Source organism: Dromiciops gliroides, chromosome 1 (genome assembly GCF_019393635.1).
Source record: "Dromiciops gliroides isolate mDroGli1 chromosome 1, mDroGli1.pri, whole genome shotgun sequence".
Taxonomy (NCBI): domain Eukaryota; kingdom Metazoa; phylum Chordata; class Mammalia; order Microbiotheria; family Microbiotheriidae; genus Dromiciops; species Dromiciops gliroides.
The window spans coordinates 691,744,081-691,765,202 of NC_057861.1; the positions used below are offsets into that span (position 1 = coordinate 691,744,081).

At 34.3% G+C, this 21,122-nt stretch overlaps 1 pseudogene; it reads right to left on the reverse strand.

Moving 5' to 3' along the window:
- Positions 1 to 1,454: 1,454 nt before the first annotated feature.
- Positions 1,455 to 2,203, reverse strand: LOC122735999 (annotated as a pseudogene).
- Positions 2,204 to 21,122: the final 18,919 nt, after the last annotated feature.

The window sequence follows — 21,122 nt, forward strand, 5'->3', positions numbered from 1 at the left end:
GAGGAGAATTAATTCAGATATCATTATAATAGACAATGATGTGGTAGCAAAGGGTCAAGGGGCAAGGGTTGCTTTAATGAAATTCAAATGTGGTTAAAGTTTGTACAAGGATCACAAATTCAGGAAACCTAGCCATACATTATGGAAGCAATGAAGGAAGACTGGCCAAATATTCTGAAAGTCAAACATGTTGGGTATTATATAAACTAAAGAGACTTTGGACAATGAAAGTATTATGAGCCTGAGAGAAAAGTTTCTACAGCTCAAAATTTAGGTATCCATAATAAAAGTAGACCTTATATGAGGATAGTGTGGAAATCACAAATATAATAATTTTATTCCAAATCAGTTCAAGTTTAGAATATTTGATTAACATATTATATATCCACAATAAATACTTGGAGTATTTTATTTCATATGAAGAAACATTATTCACCAAGCTGATGAGGATGATATAATATTTTAGCAACATACAATTAAAAATGCAAGTATGGCATTTTTCTAGAATAGTCAACCTATGATTTTATGCATATAGTATTTTTATTTTTTTAATTAATTTCAATTTAAAATTCTTATATCTTAAAGGAAACAGTCTTCTAGTCTAGTAGTACCTTTGGAGTACTATTGTTTTATCTTCCACTTTTTTTATTGCACATCACTCCTTTATTATAATGAACAACAAAAAAGGGGGGAGGGTCAGGGTTAGTACAGTTATGCTCAAAATGATGAGAACCCAGGTGGTTGGATATGAGGTGGAAGGCAATGGAATGAGACACATTTCAAGATAAACTAGGGGCATTTCATGCCACTGAACAGAGCAGGGGCTATAAAACACACAGTGTTCAACCACCCCTTAGAAATCAAGGCACTCTCTCCCTTCCCTGATAATTACCAAGTGGGACAATTTAATTTCAAAAGCCACTAACAACCTTTCTAGAAGGGTCTTTTGTGAAAGCAAATGCAAAAGTAAACATGATCCTAACCTCCCAGATCCATTTTTCTTGGGTTAGGGAAGAAATATCCAAACAAGACTTTCATGATTCATTAAATGATCACCTGGGTTATAGGCAGCTTCCTATGACAGCCCCTGAGAAGGCTGCCCTACTGGCAGGACTGGCTCAGAGGAATAACTAGAACAATTGCTTCTTTCAATTCCCCACATTGGTCACTTCTTACTATGTCCCCATCCCTAACCTCTAACCAGGTCCTTATTGGGCCAAATCACCAAGGAGGCATTTTGACTAATGTGGCTGAAGGCAGGGACAACAGGAGAAATAGGAATTGTTCTGAAATAGGGAGGAAGAAATGAGGAAAGGAACCATCGGTTCCCACCTGTGGCTATGTGTTGTGATTCCTAAGGTGATTGTCAGTGTGTGGAGCAGGCAGGGGAGAGATGTGGAGACAGTGAGAAGGGAAAGACCTGGCTACTGATGGCACGTGCTGGTAGCCTGCTTTCACTTCTTGGCCTTGCCTTGGGCTGCCACAGCCTCTGTGGCTTTCTACACGATTTCTTCATCCCCAAGGAACTGTATGGGCTTGATGGGTTTCAGATTCTTGTCCAACTCATACACGATGGGAATGCCAGTAGGCAGATTGAGCTCCATGATTGCTTCTTCAGACAGACCCTCAAGATGTTTGACAATCCCTTGAAGACTATTGTCATGGGCTGCAATAAGAATACATTTTCATTCCTTCATCTGGGAGATGATTTTATCATTCCAAAAGGGTAGAGCCCAGGAAATAGTGTCTTTGAGGCTCTCACAGGAGGGAAGTTGATCCTGTTAGATCTGCGTAGCGATGATCCTTAGCTGATGTTGCTGTAGAAACAGTGGTTGGGACTCCATTGGAAGTGGTGGGATGTTGAAGATTTGGTGCCAGATCTTCACCTGGGCAACTTTCTCAGCTCTGTTGATGCCTGTCAGACATCTGCAGTGCCACTCATTGAGGCACCAAGTCCTCACTACAGGACCATATCTGGTCAATGGCATCCAGTACTGTGCAAAAGGTCCAAATTGCCTCTTTCTGGACAGAGGTGAAGCAGATATCAAATTCATAGCCAGCATCTCACAGTGCTTGGTCACTGTGTTTTGGCCCCCTCGTGCCCAGTGGGGCTCAGGTCTGCATCGTACCAGCCACTGAAACAGTTCTCCAGGTTCCAGGTGCTCTCTCCATGCTGGATCAGTACCAGATTGTAGGTGGCCATGGCAGGGCAGAGTCTCAGGGTAGCGGGCAAGGAGGAGACTGGCAGAAGAGTAACTGCGCACTGAGATCTATCTTTCATTATTGAAGAGGACCATGACATTGGGGTGATGTCATGAGTTACACTGAATTGCATTTAAGTGAGGGAGGGCTAGTCAAGGTCACCAAGATCACTCTCTCCTCCAGAGTCATCTGGATCCAGTGGCAAGGTATATATCAGGACAATAGGAGATGGCCCTGGATATTTAAGGGAATTGGGGTTGTTACATGTGCAGGGTCATACAGCTAGTATGTGTCTGAGATGAGATTTGAATTCAGGTCCTTCCAACTTCAGGGCCAGTTCTCTATCCACTTTGCCACCTAGATGCCCAGCCATACTATTAATTTAGATTTGGAAGAGTCCATAGATAGGAATGTTTCTGAGGCTCAAATTTAATGGATATAAAACACTTTTCAAACTTTAAAGCCTCATGTAAATGCCAATTGTGTAGTAGTGGTGGTGGTGGTAGTAGTAGTAGTAGTAGTAGTAGTAGTAGTAGTAGTAGTAGTAGTAGTAGTAGTAGTAGTAGTAGTAGTTATTCTACAGTTAATATGTCTCCAATCTGGTTATGACTTCATTCCCTGAGCCTTCTGTTGAATTCCTGCTAAGCCCAAACAATGCTTGCATAGAAATACATGCAGGTGTGTGCTGGTAAATAAGAAACAATAGGACTCTCCAGTATGCACAAACATTTTTACGTTTAATCTACATTATTAACACTTCTTTAAGTGTAGAAAATCAACTGAAAAATTAAAGCAACCTGATTGTAGCGATTGCTGATTATACATATGAATACATTGAAGTTGTAACAATGTGTTCTCACAACTGTGTTAGAGCTAGCTCTAGCACATCCCTGCAATAGAGATCATCCAATCCAATTATCATTTTAAAGATGAGGACACTGAAAAAAATACTGGCCATTGGTTTAAAGAAAAAGTAGTTTTATGTCCACGATATTCCTATCTTTAGGCCATATTAGTTAAAGACCACATTCATGGATATATGTGTCTGGCTACCTATCCAAGTAATAGAGACATGTTTACAAGATGGCTTGCATAAGAAAAAATAATGATAGCTTAGAGAAAATTAAATCCATAATGGCAAGTTTTACAAAACTAACAAACAAAGAAGCAAAAACCATTATCATTTTATGAAACAAGTTCCTTAAACATCCAAAACATATGGATATCCAAAGACAAAAAATATGTAGAAAACAACTTAAATATACAGATCTCCCAGAACACACTAATATATTTGTGGCACTATGATGCAAGAACACTATTCAAATTATGCACACCAAAAACAGACAATCAAAAACAAAAACAACAACAACACCACACAAAAACCTAAAGCTGTCCTATTAATACTGTAAATCAGAATATACATAGTGGTTATATTCACAAATCAACTGAGAAACAATACATTTTGTAGATTATCAGAAGGAAGACCTTCAATATAAGAGAAAAACAATAGTGTGAATAACATAAAACTATTTTTTTTCTAGCTATTTGCTAGAAAATGCAATAAGGAATGGGAATGATGTCCTTCCAAAGAAGAAAGGAGCTCAAATGCAACCCAAAGTGAATACCTGGACTCAAATATAAAATAAAAACAACTTGGATATTAAATAAAAGGGGGGGTTAAATCATTCTTAGAAACTAAACCAGGAATTGGAGAAATTATTTACTTCTCAAAATTCCCAGACAAAAAAACATCAAAAGGGTAAATAAAGAAAGCAAGGACAATGACAACAACAATAATAACAATACCTCAGAGAATTCATTAAGAGATTCTTTCAAAAAGTACATGAGAGGGCAGCTAGGTGGCACACTGGATAAAGGACTGGTTCTGGATTCAGGAGGATCTGAGTTAAAATTTGACCTCAGGCACTTGACACTTACTAGCTGTATGATGTGGGCAAGTCACTTATCCCTCATTGCCCTGAAGACAATCAATCTATCAATCAATAGACAGATAGATAGATAGATAGATAAACAAACAAAACAAACATAACAAATAAATAATAAAAAGTACATGAGGAGACAAACATCAGCAATTTTGTGGTTAGAAATTCCATTCTTCCTGCCTCAGAGAGGAATCTGAGATCCTGAGGCAAGCAACATCATAAGAGTACAAGGACTTGGACCAAGGAAATTTCAAGGTAAGTGGGAGAAAATGAAGCCTAGGGAGTGAAAAAATTAATAATGAACTGCATAATCTAGGATATAAGGAAATTTCTGCCATTGACAACCACCCTCTGTCTCTGTGTCTCTTTATGTATATATATATATATATATATATATATATATATATATATATTATATATATATATATATATATATGCTTATGTATATGTGTGATTTATATTCATATATATATGTACATCTGTGAGTGTATGTATGCATGTATGTATATTTGTGTCCAGGATAGCTAGGTGATGCAGTGAATAGAGCACTAAGCTGGAAGTCAGGAAGACTCATCTTCCTAAATTCAAATCCAGCCTCAGACACTTACTAAAAATGCAACCCCAGGAAAGTCACTTAAACCTGTTTGCCTCCATTCCTCTTCTTTGCAAAGAAAACCACAAATGGAGTCATGGAAGGTCAGACATGACCGAACAACAATAACAACAAAACCTTAAGTGCATGAAAAGGAAAAGCCTTTTTACAGACAAAATTAATGCACCTAGGGAAGGAAAGCAGGCAAAACGGTAAAAAAAAGAATCTTTGCATCTTATTTTTTCATAAGTCCTTGGTATTCAACATATATCAAATCATACATATATAAACACAAAAATATGCATTATACACATGATATAACATTCACAAATACATATGCATCTATTATGTGTATATATGAATTCATTATATGTACATATAAATACATTGATAGACAGGTGATAGACGATAGAATCTGCGTGTGAATTTATAAAAAAAAACATTCACAAACAGAATAAATGGGCAAAGGATTTAAACAAGCAAAAAGACAATTGCAAACTATTAACAAACACAAAAGAGGAATGCTCCAAATCACTAATAAGAGAAATACAAATTAGAACAACTCCAAAATTCACTTCACATCTTACAAATATACAATGATAAAAAACATTGGAATTGTTAATGTTGGAGGGGGATGTGGGCAGATAGGTACACTATTTCATTGTTGGTGATGTTATAATCAATACAATGATTCTTCAAATGCTTGGGAATTATACAAATAATGTAATTAAAAGTCTTTACAATTTAACTCAAAGATACCATTATTAGGTCTATACCAAAAATAGACCATTTTAAGAAGAAAATTCTTATACATAGCCAATATTTAAAATAACCTTTTTGTGATAGCAAAGATTTAAAATAAGGCAGATGCTCAATTAATGGGGAATATTAAAACAAATTGTGGTAAGTTAATGGAATATTTTTTATTATTATAGGAAATAATGAATAAATGGGATGAATACAGTGAAACATGGAAAAGTCAAGTAATCAGATCCCTAAGAAATAGTATACACAATGAATAGAGCAAAATAAACACATACACACATGCATGTACAATAATCCAATGTTTCAAAAACTATGAATAAGTATAGCTTAAAATAAGAAAATTTTTGAAGTTATTCCTATTCCATCTCTTTGAAGAATGGAAAGTTTACAATTGTTTCACATTTCACATCCTTTTAGATTTTTTGAAGTCTGGATCACTATTCTGATTTTCCGATTTTTATTTTTTTATCTTTGAATAAATTCTATTATAATGATTGGCTTTCTGGGAGAAGAAAGGTAAGAATTATGAAGGAAATTTGGTCACGTAAAAAAACAAAAATATAAGTATACTTTGTATGTATGTTGAGTGTGTGTGCATGTATGCATGCATGGACATGGACAAATACACATACACACATGAAAACAGCTTTTTTTACATATAAACACAATGAACCATTGCAAGAATTGCAGTAACCATCTGAAGATCACTCCACAGAAGTAAAGGAAATGAAAATCTTATTCTGAAAAAAATAGTGTTTTAGTCTAATTTTAAGTTGTATAACTATATTTTAAGTAAGTATATCCTCTAGGTATTGCTTCTGCCACCCTCCACTACTCCCTTAAGCCATCTCAAATGAAGAGAAGAAAATCAGAGGTCAACATTAACACCATGTTCACTGACAGTTCACATTATTAACAGGATGTTCTTCAATAAAGTCAAAACAGCTACTGTGAGATGTCGGGTGATTGCTTTTTCTGTGTTATCTGTCAGCCATGCCATCACTGCTTGATTAAGGTCAAAGTTGGCTTCTGAACATACTCTGATAACACTGACATCCAGCAAATGTGAGGTTCCTGACAGATCTCTTTAATTTCCAGTGTTATCTCTGCCACAATTACATTATTCTAGTAACATATTGTCCTTCCCATGGTCATTGCTGGATTCCTGTATAAAGATGCAAAATGGAAGTTTCCACAGAGATAAAGGACTTTGAACTTTTGTCCTCCTGTTTGTTGAGGAGTTGAGTATTAGAATAAACTCAAACAAACGATATAGTGATTGAATCCATGTACGTTAAACACAGCCTTTTCTGAAGGATCTAATCCACATTATTTATATTGAAGACCACATTCATTTGTTATGTCTGTTTGGCTACTATATTAAATACTAACTTTGCCTTGGAATGTATGAAAAAATATACTTTTTTAACATATATAACAATTCTAGAATATCTGTGTGTAGGTTTTTCTAAAATCCAAAAAACAATCATTTAAAGAATTAAGAGCATGAGGGTTATTGAATAACAACAAGTATTATTTATTTAATTTTGATTCATATATCAACTTTTGAGATGACATATTGAGTCACATATCCATAATAAGTAATTGGGAATAAGTTAAAAAATCACTTCCATGGTGCTACAATTGATTTTTATGCAAATATAATTATAGAGTATAAGTTTATAATAGAAGTGCTTACTGGGTTAAGGTAAGGGATTTAATCAGTAATTTAATCTAGCAATCTGTTTATTAAATTATGGGCAACAGGGTAGCTCTATTTAGAGGGCTAAGAACGTTTAAACAAATGGGTTTATAAATAGGGTCAAATAAATAGCATATGAATAAATTTATTTCTAGAGAAACTTTATAGAATTTTGGTTTGAATATTTTTATTTGAATTTCTAAATGAGCATTCATATATATAAATTGCTGATTCATGCACATCCATGTATATGAGCCAAAATATATGTATGCAAAGAATATATGTGTATGTATATGTGTGTGTATATATATATATATATATATATATATACTATCATATGTAAATGTAGAAGTGGATATACAGACATATATGTGTGTGTGTGTGTGTGTGTATATATACATGCATATATATGTATACAAGTGTGTGTATCCATGCATGTACACCCAGATAAGAACAGTAGTCCTAAAAACTAATTGACTTATCTTGATCTGTTTTAAAAGGTAATAATTGTCTCAGATTTTAACTTGGAGTGCCATCTCTTTCTCTCTTGAATGATTTCTCTGTTTACATCTTTGATAAAATATCTGCATTCAGTTCTGAGTACCCATAGAATCTGAACTAATTCCACTGAAGATATTCTCATATAAGACTTTCTTTCCTTAGTCTTGGGAAGAGGCCTCTGTGTTTGCAGTGATCCGTAGTAGATGATAGCTTCTATATTATGCTCCTTTCTCTTTGATTGAATATCTAGAAAACCCCTGGATTGCACAAGACTCAGTAAGTAGAATTCTGTCAAAAGAAATATTCCAGTTGGCACAGGGATATTTGAAGTAAGTCCACTAAAGGCTGAGAGAATTCAATTTTCTGATATTTTCAAGCACAACACTAGAACTTTGTTTTTCTTTCTGACTGCTTAGGATTCTTGCACGCCATCTTACTTTATAAAGGGGTTCAAAAGGATAAAGTAATTAATGTTTTTATTCCATGTTATAATGTTTGTAACATTTATTTTGTTTGCTATGATATGACTTGAGTTGAAGACTTGAGTTGAAGACAATTATTCAATGGAATAGCTGCTATAGCACTATACATGACAAACTTCCATGGCCCCCAAAGGACTATTTTCTGCAAGTCTCACTCAATCCTCCTTTAATACCGCTCTGTGAGAAAATGTACTGGCCTCAACACTGTGAAGAATTTGTTTGCTCACAATTATTTCAGACTTGAAGTGTATTTCACTTAACAAAATACATATATTCATGCAAAGCAAAATGAACATTTTCTGCTAATAGAGTAGACTTGTACAGTAAATAACACATTTAAAAGAAGCACATTTGTTTTGGCAAATCACTATGACTAATAAAATAAATTAAATTTATAAATTCTCTACTGAAACAAAGAAGGATAACAAAGATTGTTTGTTCTCAGATCTTAATCCATGATACCAAAATATTTGCCCTATACATTTAGGATATCTATCACATAAGCAAATAGGAAAAGTGATTCTCTATTGATGATAAGGTTATCCAAATCCTCCCCTTTGCAAGATAGCATTGTATTGATAGCAAAGGCCAAGAACATTGTGGAGTCTCTAAGTGGTACTCTTAAAGAATATTGTGTAACTATTCACATTGGAAAGCCAAGTAGATGAAGACCATTTATTTTCCACATAATGATTTGCAATTTGATGGGCAAGCCATAGAGCTAATCCCATTAGCACATATATGTTGAACTCATGCTATTAAAAGAATCTCTGAATTATATCAGACTCAGACAGTAGTCAAAAGGAATATTCCAAAAGGACAGAAAAGAATAAGGAAGCTACAGGGATGCATTTCTGAAAGTGAAAAACATCTATTTATTTATTTCCTGGTTTATTTATTTACATGTCTATTTGTTTATGTTTTAATAATTCCATGGTTCTGTTTGCAACAAAGGCCTATTTTTTTAGCAGCAAAATTTTTCTGGTTTTGCTGAATGGTGGTATGGCATGGATTGCCATAGTCTATGAAAAATTTATACTGCAGACCATGAAACTGTGGATTTTAAAATTATATGCCATTGCCTTATTTCTATCCCAAGTTTGGGGAAAATTAGCTGGGGTTTCTAATATATTGCTACTTATCAATTAAAAACTTTATCATCAGTTTTGGACATTAAGCATTTATTAAAAGATACCAAATATTAGTAAAGAGAGAACACATGGCTCAGAAAGTTAAGAAGGCCTATTTAGCCTAGAGGAGAAATACAGCTCAGCCTGTTTTCCTTCTTTCTCCAAGTCCTCCACCACAAGCTTATCTGAGAGCCTCCCTGACTGGAAATTTCCTGCAGGTATGGAGGAGAGGCAGCCCTTCCACAATGCTTAAAGTTAATTGGCTAGCATCATTCAAATCTATTGGTTTACTGGACTTCAGGGTGGTCCATGAGAAGTATGTGCTAAGGTCAGAGTTCAGACAACACACCCTCTGAGGCTTTCAGGGAGGTGTGGTATTAATTAAGTTAACTTTAAGTCAGTTAATCAGCAAAATCAATCCAATCAATCTTAATGTTATCCCTTTGAGTGGGGCCTCTGGGCTTCCCAAAACCCATTATTTTCTTACAAAATGAATGATAGAGTTCAATGGATATTAGCAACCACAGCATATTACATATAACTAATTTTGTGGGATAAATATCCTGAAGTATATCATTAATGAGATGCAAAAGCAGAAAAAAAAATGGGCTTGCCTGGTCATGTAATGAGAACACATGATAACTGAGAAAGAGCCCATGTGCCCCATTCATAGGCAAAGCATCCAAGGAAGGAATCAAAAAAATCTATCTACATGATGTGTGGACCCTCATGGAAGAATAAGAGGAGAAAATTGACAAGGTTAGCATAGGTCAGAACATACCTGGAAGGAGTACCCAAATAAATGAGATTGTAGATATAATAAAACAATGTGGAAGCACTGGAGAAAGAGGAAAAACAAAAACTTCTGCAGTTTGTATAGTCATTTGAAATAAAATCTATATATACACATGCTATATTTTTATTAACATATAATATATTTCACAGATAAAATGACTTAAGGAATAAAAATTGTGGATTCAAATGTGAAAAAAATAAAGGAAAACTTTGTGACATGTCATATCCTTATGAAATATATATATAATTGATAATTTCTTAATAATTTTCAACATTATATTTCCCCCTAAAAAAGCTTTTGGTCACATTTTAGGCTGATTTTTATTTACCTTTAATTTCATTTGTGATCTTTAAAATGTCTACCTTTTATATCTAACAATAATGACTAACATATTTAAAGTTTCCAAAATCTATGAGGTAGGTGTTATTATTTTTAAAGTTTTACACAGATTAAAAAATGAGATTGAGAGAAATTAAGAGACTTCCCCTGTACCACAGAGCAAGTAAGTATTGAAGGCACAAATCAAGCTCCTTTGTTCCTAATTCTAAATGCTATGCCCATATCAGTACCAATATTTAATAAGTCATTTAAATCTCATTGTTACTTATTCAAAAAATTATTTTCTTCAGTAAATAAAGATTATCATTTTGATCCATTACCTTGAGAAAATAATATGAATAATATTGTGGACTATATTCAGCAAAATTATCACTATGATATTCCTAAAAATAATCAAATAATGTCTAATTCTCAAAATAAAAAAGAATTAAAATTTAAAATATTATAGTCATAAGATATGTATTTTCCCCAAATTAAACAATAGTTCATTATTATTATTTTTTTCTTATATGGAATCAGTTTTGTTTTGGGTTGTTTTTTTTTTTTTGGTGAGTATTTTTTATGCCCAGACTCTCTTATCCTAATCAGAAATAATATTAGTTATCCTTATGTCATAATGTTGCTAAAAATCAATCACTTTACAATCTCCACAAATAGCAGAATAACAGTTATTATATTGACTATTTCTTCAGAGAAGTTTTATGTTTGGATCATATTTTGGTTCTCTCTGTCAAGAGATTCTGACTTTTTAGTCTAGAAGTCAAAATTTCAGCTGAACTTTGAGGTGGTAAGATTATGTGGTCATTTTAGGTCCTCTTGATCTATTAAATAAAGATTTTCAGAAGGAAAGGCTAATTATTACAAATATAGAATCACCAATTTTTTGGTTGTCTGCATTTTTTGTAAGAAGTCTTGTCATTTCAAATGAATCATCAGATACTTTTTTGTCATCCAAATTCCAAGTTCATACTTCTTTCAATATAGCTAAGAAGATCTTAATAACACACACTGTAAAACCTGTAACTGATGAAAAATTTGTATAATTTATAAATGTTGAAGGGAACAGGAATTAGCATTTACATAGCACCTACTATAAACAAGGCACTCTATTAAGGACTCTTACAAATATTAACTTGTTTTATCTTCACAACAGCCCAAGAGGTAAAAGCTATTAATTCTATTCTAGGAAACTAAGGCAAACAAGGGTCAAGTAACTTACCCAGGGTCACACAGCTACTATGTGTTTGAAGCTAAATTTGAATTCAGGTCCTCCTGATTCCATACTCAGTTATCTCACCACTGTGCTTCCAGTTGTCTCCTGTTTAGATTTAAAGTTAATCCCCTTATAGACTTGCTAAGTGCAACAAGAATCTGTTGTATTTTTGAAAATGGAAATTTCTTGAATAAAATACATATACCATGAAAATAACTTACCATGTGATGAAAAGTGCTTTGAAGAGTATTATTAGTCATGTATACCTCATTGTGAAGGAGTACTGTGCTTTGACATGAGATACTTTATGAAGTGATTTGAATAAATATTTCTTGAATGTGTGGAATCTTTTTTAAAGGCAGAGTAGAAAGCAACAGAGAGCACTGAGTGCCTGAAAGGAAACTGAGTCATAGAAATAGATAAAGGAGGGGAAAAAAGAGTAAGATGGAGATGACGAAAACCATTCGTTAGTTCATAATTTTGATTGGGTTTGTCACCTTTATAATGATATGGATAGTTTAAAATGAATAGTTTTAACTTATAGTAGAAAATTTCACTGTAGTAAAATTGTTTGTCATATTGAAAATAAGAATAAGGATGATATTAATCATTTATTTTCCCCTAGCATCTTAAAAAACACCCTGAACATAGTAGAGTCTGAAAATATATTCAGAAGAAAGAATCATTAAGGTACTGCTAGAATTTAGCAATATTTTCCTTTGAATGATTTGACTTGTTATTATATTCTACATTTTATTAATTTTACATTAGAATTATAATGGTACCTCACCCAAACTCTGTGTTCATGTTAGCTGTGAATTCTTAATCCCTCCCCTATCCCCCTCTTTTAAAAAAAAATGTTCTGCCACTTAGTGTAACCTCAGGCAATTCACTTAACTTTTGTATTACTTTCAAATTGGAGGTGTAGATTAAATGATCATTCACATTCTTTATATCTCTAAAATTCTGTGAAGTGAAATTTGGATATTATTCTATCATATAATGCTACAGTTCAAATAAATCCCAATATGATTAAATAATATTAAATATATCCAAATAGGATGTTACTTAATAATGCAACTGTTTTTAAACATATGGAAAATAACTAAAAACTTATTGATTTGTATTTTATTATACTGGACTATTAATGAATGTTTGAACAATCATTGATAAACCCAGAACTTCAGGATCTGTTTATATATATGATTTAATTAAACAATGATGATTTTATATTAGATTTATTAAGAGTCCAGGAAAACAAATTGAAGACATCACATAAGGAAATGTCATTAAGTAAGGCTATACACAAAATTAATTTGAATGACATTTATCAAAACAAAAAATAAACACTAAATCTCTATTGATTTGTATGCATTTTATATGATGCTACTCCATTGTGTTATTATGAGTTAGGGCAACCTTTGGTTCTCAAATGATAAGTCTATTGGCAAACTGAGGCAGATTTGAGGAAACTGTTTTGAGTATAGACCATTGGGAAAAACTTATTCCATTCAAATCAACAAACATATATTAATTTTAGGATTCATCCTCAAGTTCACCTCAGAGTGATGAATTTTTTAGTCACACTGTGTCATGAAGACTTTGAACAAATTTATGGAGAATGATCATGATCAGTATCAGTGAAGGGAATATACATACACAGATAAAATCGTGGATCCATTGCTGCAGAGATGCACATAACATAAATGTTTTTGAGATTTTATTCAAAGTATGTTTCATTCTATAATTATTTACTACTACACATCTCAAATGAAGCCTGAAATAGTGAATAGAGGACTTAGCATGAGTTCCAAAAGACCAAGGTTCAATTCCTGCCTGTGATACATATCAGGTATGTCATCAAAAGCAAAAGAAACTTAACTTTTCCATCATACATGTAAATTAAAATAGGCTGATAATCTGCTGATAAATGGTTTGAGCATCTCTACTTTGCATGACCTATTCTGCCATGTTTCAACTCCATGGAAAAAGTTGTCCCTACCATCCCTGCTCTACTTTTGTGGCTTCTTTTATTTATTATCTTCCTCCATTAGATTTTTAACTTTTATTATTTTTTTTTGGCAGGGCAATGGGGGTCAAGTGACTTGCCCGTGTGATGCAGCTAGTAAGTGTCAAGTGTCTCAGGCTGGATTTGAACTTAGGTTCTCCTGAATCCAAGGCTTTATCTACTGTGCTGCCTAGCTGCCCCATTCCCACATTAGATTATAAGTTCCTTGAGGCAAGGCTCAATCTTTATTTTTATTAATTGTATTCCTCCAGCACTTAGCTTTTTAAGTTTTGTGAAGTGCTGCAAATATATCACTTTATTTTATATTCAAAACAACCTGTGACTTAGGGATTTTATTTATTGATTTTTATTATTATTTTCATTGATTTTATTCCTATTTTATAAAGGAGTTCAATGAGGCAGAGTGATCAAATGACTTTCTCATAGAGACAGTTAATGTATTATGCCTCAGTGAGACCATTTCACTGTATTGATAAAATATTTATTGAACTATAAATAGAAATGGGAAGAACACCTGTCCACCCATATAAAAATAAAGCAAAACTGAACTAATGTCATCATCATCATCATCATTAAGCAATAGCAATTTACTAATTTTCTCTTTTCAAGCCACAAAATACTTATATTTGATGCTAGTTTACTTTGATATTTCAGATGCAACATCATCAATCTATTTGGAATTTCATTACTCAGACTCAAAATGCCCAACAATAAAGTCCTATTCTAATGACTCATTGAGAATTGGAGATAACCTTGAATTCCTCAAAGTTATGTTAGCACAATCTTTAGCAAGTCCTGTTAAGGTTTTTTTTTTTAATTTTTTAACGGCTCAGAGCTCTTGACACAATGACTCCAAAAATCTCCAAATACAGCCATGAGACAACCCCTGGAGCAGCAGAACACACAAAAAGATAGGTTGCAATTATTTTCCAACCAAAGTCAGCTTAGAAGTTCTACAGAAGTGGACTCCTGTGCTGGTCTGGGAGTGGAGTCCAAACCCACCATCAAACTAACACAGATCCAGCCCCAGGCAGGCTGTGCTAAAAAACAACTTACCCCTAAGCCTCCAAACGAACTGCAGCACCAGTGTCATAAGGAACTAAGTTTATGGTTGGGTGAGAGGGCTGAACAGATGGATGAGGGGAAAATAAGGGGTGTCTATGGGTCCTATGGAGGGATTCAGTAGTCCTAAACCAGCAGGGAAACAGAAAGAAATCTTGAGGGGCAGGAGGCCCAGGTTGGGGATGGGTGCAGGCTCTTCAGAGCTAACAATCATAACACCCAAAATTTTGCTGCCTGGTTAATTAGCAAGTTGGCTTGAGGTTATCTTCTGGGCAGAAAACAGGACAGGTGATATAAAAAGCTATTCTTCCTTAAATCCAAACACCTGGTACCCTGTGAAGCTTGGGGCACTGTAGCTTGGAAGTAGGGCCCCTCAGTAAGGAGTTAAAAAACAAGTAAAAGATAGGCAAAATGAGCAAGCAGAGAAAATTGAGAACCATAAAAAGTTCCTTTAGCCACAAAGAAGATCAAGGTGCACCCTGAGAAGAGGATAGCCACATCAGGACCCCTACATCCAAAGCTTCCAAAAAACATGAATTGTTTTCAGGCCATAGAGGCACTCTAAAAGGAATTTGAAGACAAACTAAGAGAGGTAGAGGAAAAAATGAAAAGATAAATGAGAGTGATGCAGGAAAGTCATGAGAAAACGTCAAACAGCATGAAAAGCCAAATGGAAAAAGAGATTCAAAAGCTTTCTGAAGAAAATTATTGCCTAAGAATTAGGATTCAACAAACGGGAGACAGAAACTTTATGAGAAATGAAGACACAATAAAGCAAATCCAAATGAATAAAAAAATAGAGTGCAATGTGAAATATCTTCTTAGAAAAACTGCTAACCTGGAAAATAGATACAGGAGAAATAATTTGAAAATCATTGGACTACCTGAAAAACACGATCAACATAAGAGTCAAGATATCATCTTCCAAGAGATTGTCAGGGAAAATTTCCCTGATATTCTAGAAGCAGAAGGTAAAATAGAAATTGAAAGAATACACTGATCACCTCCTGAAAGAGATCCCAAAAGGAATACTTCCAGGAATAGTAGAGAAAAATTCCAAAGCTCCCAGGTCAAGGGGAAAATATTGTAAGCAGCCAGAAAGAAAAAAAATTCAAATGCTGTGGAGCCATGGTCAGGATAGCACATGATCTAGCAGCTTCTATTTTAAAGGATCAAAGGACATGGAATTTGATATTCCAGAGGGTAAAGGAAGTAGGATTACAATCAAAATTCAACTACTAAGCAAAACTGGAGATAAATGGGACTTCAATGAAAAAGAGGATTTTTAGGTATTTGTGATGAAAAGACCTGAACTGAATATAAAATTTAACTTTCAAATACAAGACCCTAGAGAAGCATCAAAAGGTAAAAAGTAAAAAGAAATCATGAGATGTTAAAAGGTTAAACTGCTTACCTTCCTACATGGGAAGATGATCTAAATCATAAGAGCTTTCTAAGTATTAGGGCAGATGATAGGAATAAATTTAGACAGAAGGCACAAGTGAGAATTTATTATGAAGGGATCATATCTGAAAGCATTTTTTTCTTTTTTTAATCTTTTTTTGGGTGGGTGGGGGTGTGGTCAGGGTTGGTGAGTACTTTCTGTCTGAGGCCAGATTTTGGCTAAGGTCCTCCTGGGTCCAGGGGTGGGTTCTTTGGTACACTGTGTCCCTAGCTGGTCTTTTGATGATATCTTTAGTGTAAAATTGGAGGGGTGGGGAGAGGAATGTTCTGGGGGGGGAAGGGAAAGGGGAGAGGTAAAATGGGGTGAAATCTCCCATGAAAGAAGCAGGAAAGGGTTTATGGAGTAGAGGAAGAGATAGGGAGGAGAGGGGAAGTGAATGGGCCTTCCCTAATCAGAATTAGCTCAAAGACCTTAATCTCATCAGAGTTAGCTCAAGAGGGAATAACATGCACACTCAATTGCATGGAGTACTCTATCCAACCCTGCAGGAAAGTAGGCAGTGTGTAAAAATTATTTGTGGTAAAGATTAATATTGCAGTTTTAGCTGACTCATTTGGAGGGGGCCACACCTGGCCCACTCTTGAGGTTCATATGCTACTGAGTGTTAGAGTGAAGAACTCTCCATAGGCAGTTTTTGAAGGACCTCCCCTTTTGGGGGAGGAAAGATTGAAGGTTCCCTGAAGGGAGGCAGAAGGTTCTTCGGGAATGCTAGGTTTCTTCCAGTATGCTAGCAGTCTAGCATTCTCTTCTTCTTCTGCCCTTGCAGTGGTGGCACATGTTCACTCTGTCTTGGGCAGCTGCTTTTCTGGGTGCCACAAGCAATGGTAGACTTCCAGTTGTTGGTGAGTTAATTAAGGAAAATAGCTATGGCCCAAATACATATCCTAGGATATTTCCCAACAAAATCTAGATTCAAAGGATGTTAGAAACTAGTAAAGGTATGAAAGATTCTCTAGTCCTAGGCATTCACTTTACAAAAAAAAAAAAATGAAGTGAAGAGATTATAATACGTAATCTGTTACTTCCTTTGTGAAAAAAAAATATTGAGTTTTGGCATCTCACTAACAACACATTGTCTTGCATTGGAAAAGCATTTATTATTGTTCTTCAACATGTGAGCTTATACTTTGGGGAGAGAATTAGGAAGGACAACTGGTCCTTTGCAATTGGTCAGTTGATTATATTAGAAATGTGAGGCAAATGGAAGCCATTATAGCTATTAGGGTTGTAAAATTAAGTCAGATGGAGAGTGGATGCAATTATCATAGATTCCAATCCAAGACTCTAAACAGTGATAATGAGTATAGAAAAATATAAGTATGTAGACTATTCAGACAGATTTTCCATTTCTGTTAATTACATCACATAATTTTTAATCCTCTGTTCTCTTTACCTACATAAACATTCAAAGCAGATTTCATTCTCTTAAGTGACCCAAAATAAGATGATATTATCACAAATTTCTAAACCTAATATTATAATTATCTTTATCTTGTAGATTAATTTACAAAGAATTTCCAAACATAAAGCAAAACAAAGGAAACGAAAATATTTTAAAATGTCCATTTTAAATATTTTCCCTATTTTCTTATTAGAAATATCAGTTTTCATAAGCACTTATTAATTCATCTAACATTTAAATGCCCTCAATAGCAAAAATATTGCCCTAGAGGCAGCATGAGAACTAATGATATTCAGTGACAAATCTATCTGGTGAGGTCTTAAATACTGAAATTTTATCTTATTTATTATGCAAGAAGATGACATTTTATCCTTCAAGCCAATTGACAGAAAGGCTCTTTAATTACCCTTTTTCCTTGGCACCAGTTGTCTCTTTGCTCTTTCTGATACATAGAAAAAAAAGTTCATAATTGATTTCTGATTCAGATCTCCCTCTATTGCCACAGATAAATACAATTACTGTAACCAGTGAAACTTCAGCAGCTAGGATCTGTTTAAAAAAGAAGGAAGGAAGAAGGAAGGAAGGAAGGAAGGAAGGAGAGGAAGGAAGGAAGGAAGGAAGGAAGGAAGGAAGGAAGGAAGGAAGGGAAGGAAGGAAGGAAGGAAGGAAAGGAGGGAGGGAGGGAAATAAAAAGAAAGAAACAGAGAGAGAAAGAAAGAAGAAAGAAAGAAAGAAAGAAAGAAAGAAAGAAAGAAAGAGATTTGCAAAGTTTAACTTTCTTCATAGATTATTCTGAAGATAAACTCCAGGATAGAATGAGTTAGATGTTTTGCAGTTGAATATGAAGGCTTAAGGAGAAAACTGTAATGAGAAACATGGGTTTTCACCTTACCTAAAACATTTAGCTATTATGGAATCATGGTCAAATCACTTACCCTCATTTGTGGGCTGTGATGAGTAAAACCATACCTCACAGAATTGTAAGGACAACATTTATCGAATGTTAAGGTGAATTTTCTCTCCTTCCATTTATATATCTCTCCTCCTGTTCCCCCTCCTCTTTTTTCCCCTTTTCTTCTTCCTCCTCATCCTCCTTCTCATTGTCCTCTTCATCATGGCCATAGTAATTTTTTTGGGGGGGTGGGGGGCAATGAGGATTAAGTGACTTGCCCAAGGTCAACACAGATATAAGTGTCAAGGGGTCCAAGGCTGGATTTGAACTCCTCCTGAATCCAGGCCTGGCACTTCATCCACTGCACCACCTAGCTGCCCGCCCAAGGGGCAGTCACAATATTTTCTGCCCTATCTTTCCTTCTATGGTGCCTTCCATTCTTTCTGATTATTTTTCCTTCTTATGTGAGGGGAAGCAATGAAATCTAACCTGTACTCTTCCTACCTTTGCAGATACCAAGGACAATCAGTAGTTTAGGGAAAATGTAATAGTTGATTTCTTTTTTTCAGGAGGGTGGGAAAAGGAATAAGAGCTTATAAAGATGCCTACATTAAGGAGGAAATGGTAGACTACTGGATTTGATGCCAGAAGACTTAAATTTGAATAGCAGTTCTGCCAGATAGGTGACCTTGGGCAAGACATTTCACCTCTCTGGATCTCAGTTACTTGGGTGGTAAAATAAGGCAATTAAATTATATTGTCTCTATTTCCTGACCTCTTTGATCAGCATTGTGTATGGTCTAGTGGTAAGAACTGGGTTAGAGTCCAGGAAACAGTTGATATTTAGCTCTGTTACTTCCTTAGCTATTCTGGTTCCTTTACTATTCTGGCTCTCAGTTCCTATTTATAAATTACTTACAGCAATCAGATTAGATAAATTTAGGTGCCTTTTCCAGCTTAATATTTTGAGGCAGGCCTATAGCTGTAGCTGTCAGTTCCCTGCCATGAAAAAGCTACTGGGTAAAAAACAACAAAAAGCAAAACAAAACAAAGAACAACATAAATCAAGCCAGTGTCAATGTTGTGGATTGGGATAGAAAATTCCAAATTGAAGTTTGATATTTTGGTCAATTTTTCCATTTCAACTTCATTACAGGTGGCTTCTATGCCTTTCTTTGCTAGACATGTTTAAAAGTGTCATAAATTTTCCTCAGAGATATTTTCTTTGGATCAAAAAAGAAAGATGAAATGGGAAAAAATGTACTGCATTTTACCCCAATAGTTATAAAGATTTCATTATGAACTTCTTAAGAGTATAGAACAAAACTAGAATCAGATTGCCTATCAGTAATTAAAGGATTTCTTTGATTCCTTTATCCTAGGTAACATGAAAGTAATGTGAGTAGGTCCGTTTATGATATCAGTATTACCAGACACTGAGGATTGAGAATGGAAAGTTTCAATGCCTCAGGAAAATCTTGAAGATTATAAATTTCAGGACTTATTGATCTGCATTGGTAGATGGAGATTTCTTACCACAAATTCAGCACAGGACTGAAATTACAAGTCTGAACAACACCAAATATAAGAAAATAAAAGAAACTAGAGAAGAATAAAAAGAAAAAAACAAACTAAATCTTGCTAGGGGAGAGAGAAAGACAAAGAGAGACAGAGACAGAGAAAGAGACAGAAAGAGAGGGAGTGAGGGTGAGAGAGAGAAAGAGAGAGAGAGATTCCAAATGATAATTTTCATTAATTTAAAAAATAAATAAATAAGTTTAACTTAATTTGATGAATTTCTCTGCTGGAGTTCAACAGTATATGTTTGGTTTTAAAAACAGACTCTCTCTCTCTCTCTCTCTCGTCTCTCCTCTCTCTATATATATATATATATATATATATATATATATATATATATATATAAATATAATTCATTCATTTATTTGTCTTCTGTCTATTTATTTTTGCTTTTCCTCAGTGGAAAAAAATGAAGACAAGTAATTTTTGAAGCATCAAAAAGATATATTGGATTTTCTGTAATACTTCTTGTTTATTCTGCCAAATGAAATAGGAACCTGAGAAAAAGAGGTGATAAAGAGAGAACTGCAAAGAAAATCGAATATTTTCCAATACAAATTGTTCTTAATTCCATTAGGTAAAAACATTTTGCTTTGTTCTTTGTTTAGAGAAGTCAAAAGACTATGCCAAAAGCTAAGGTTGAATTTCCAGTATACCCAGTGATAATGGTTTTAAGATTATTCATTCATGAAGTCAATACTGTATAATAAAGTGAAAGTTTTAATAATTTCAGCAAAAATTCACCTAATTCAGGTGGCAATATTTTTGTATGAATTACATAAATATGCATACATACAAATATTTATTATATATTATACACATATATTATTAGTTATTTTATTACACACACATATGCTACAGCAATTCTCAAAGACCATCTACAAGGTCATTGAGGGGTTGTAATCCCTGTGGGTGGAGGAAATACCTGCATTGAAGTCATACACAAGGATCTTTAATATATTCAAGAATTACTCTCAGAATAAGGTGTTTTCACTTTGTATTGGAAACCTAATGGCATAGCCAGCCATT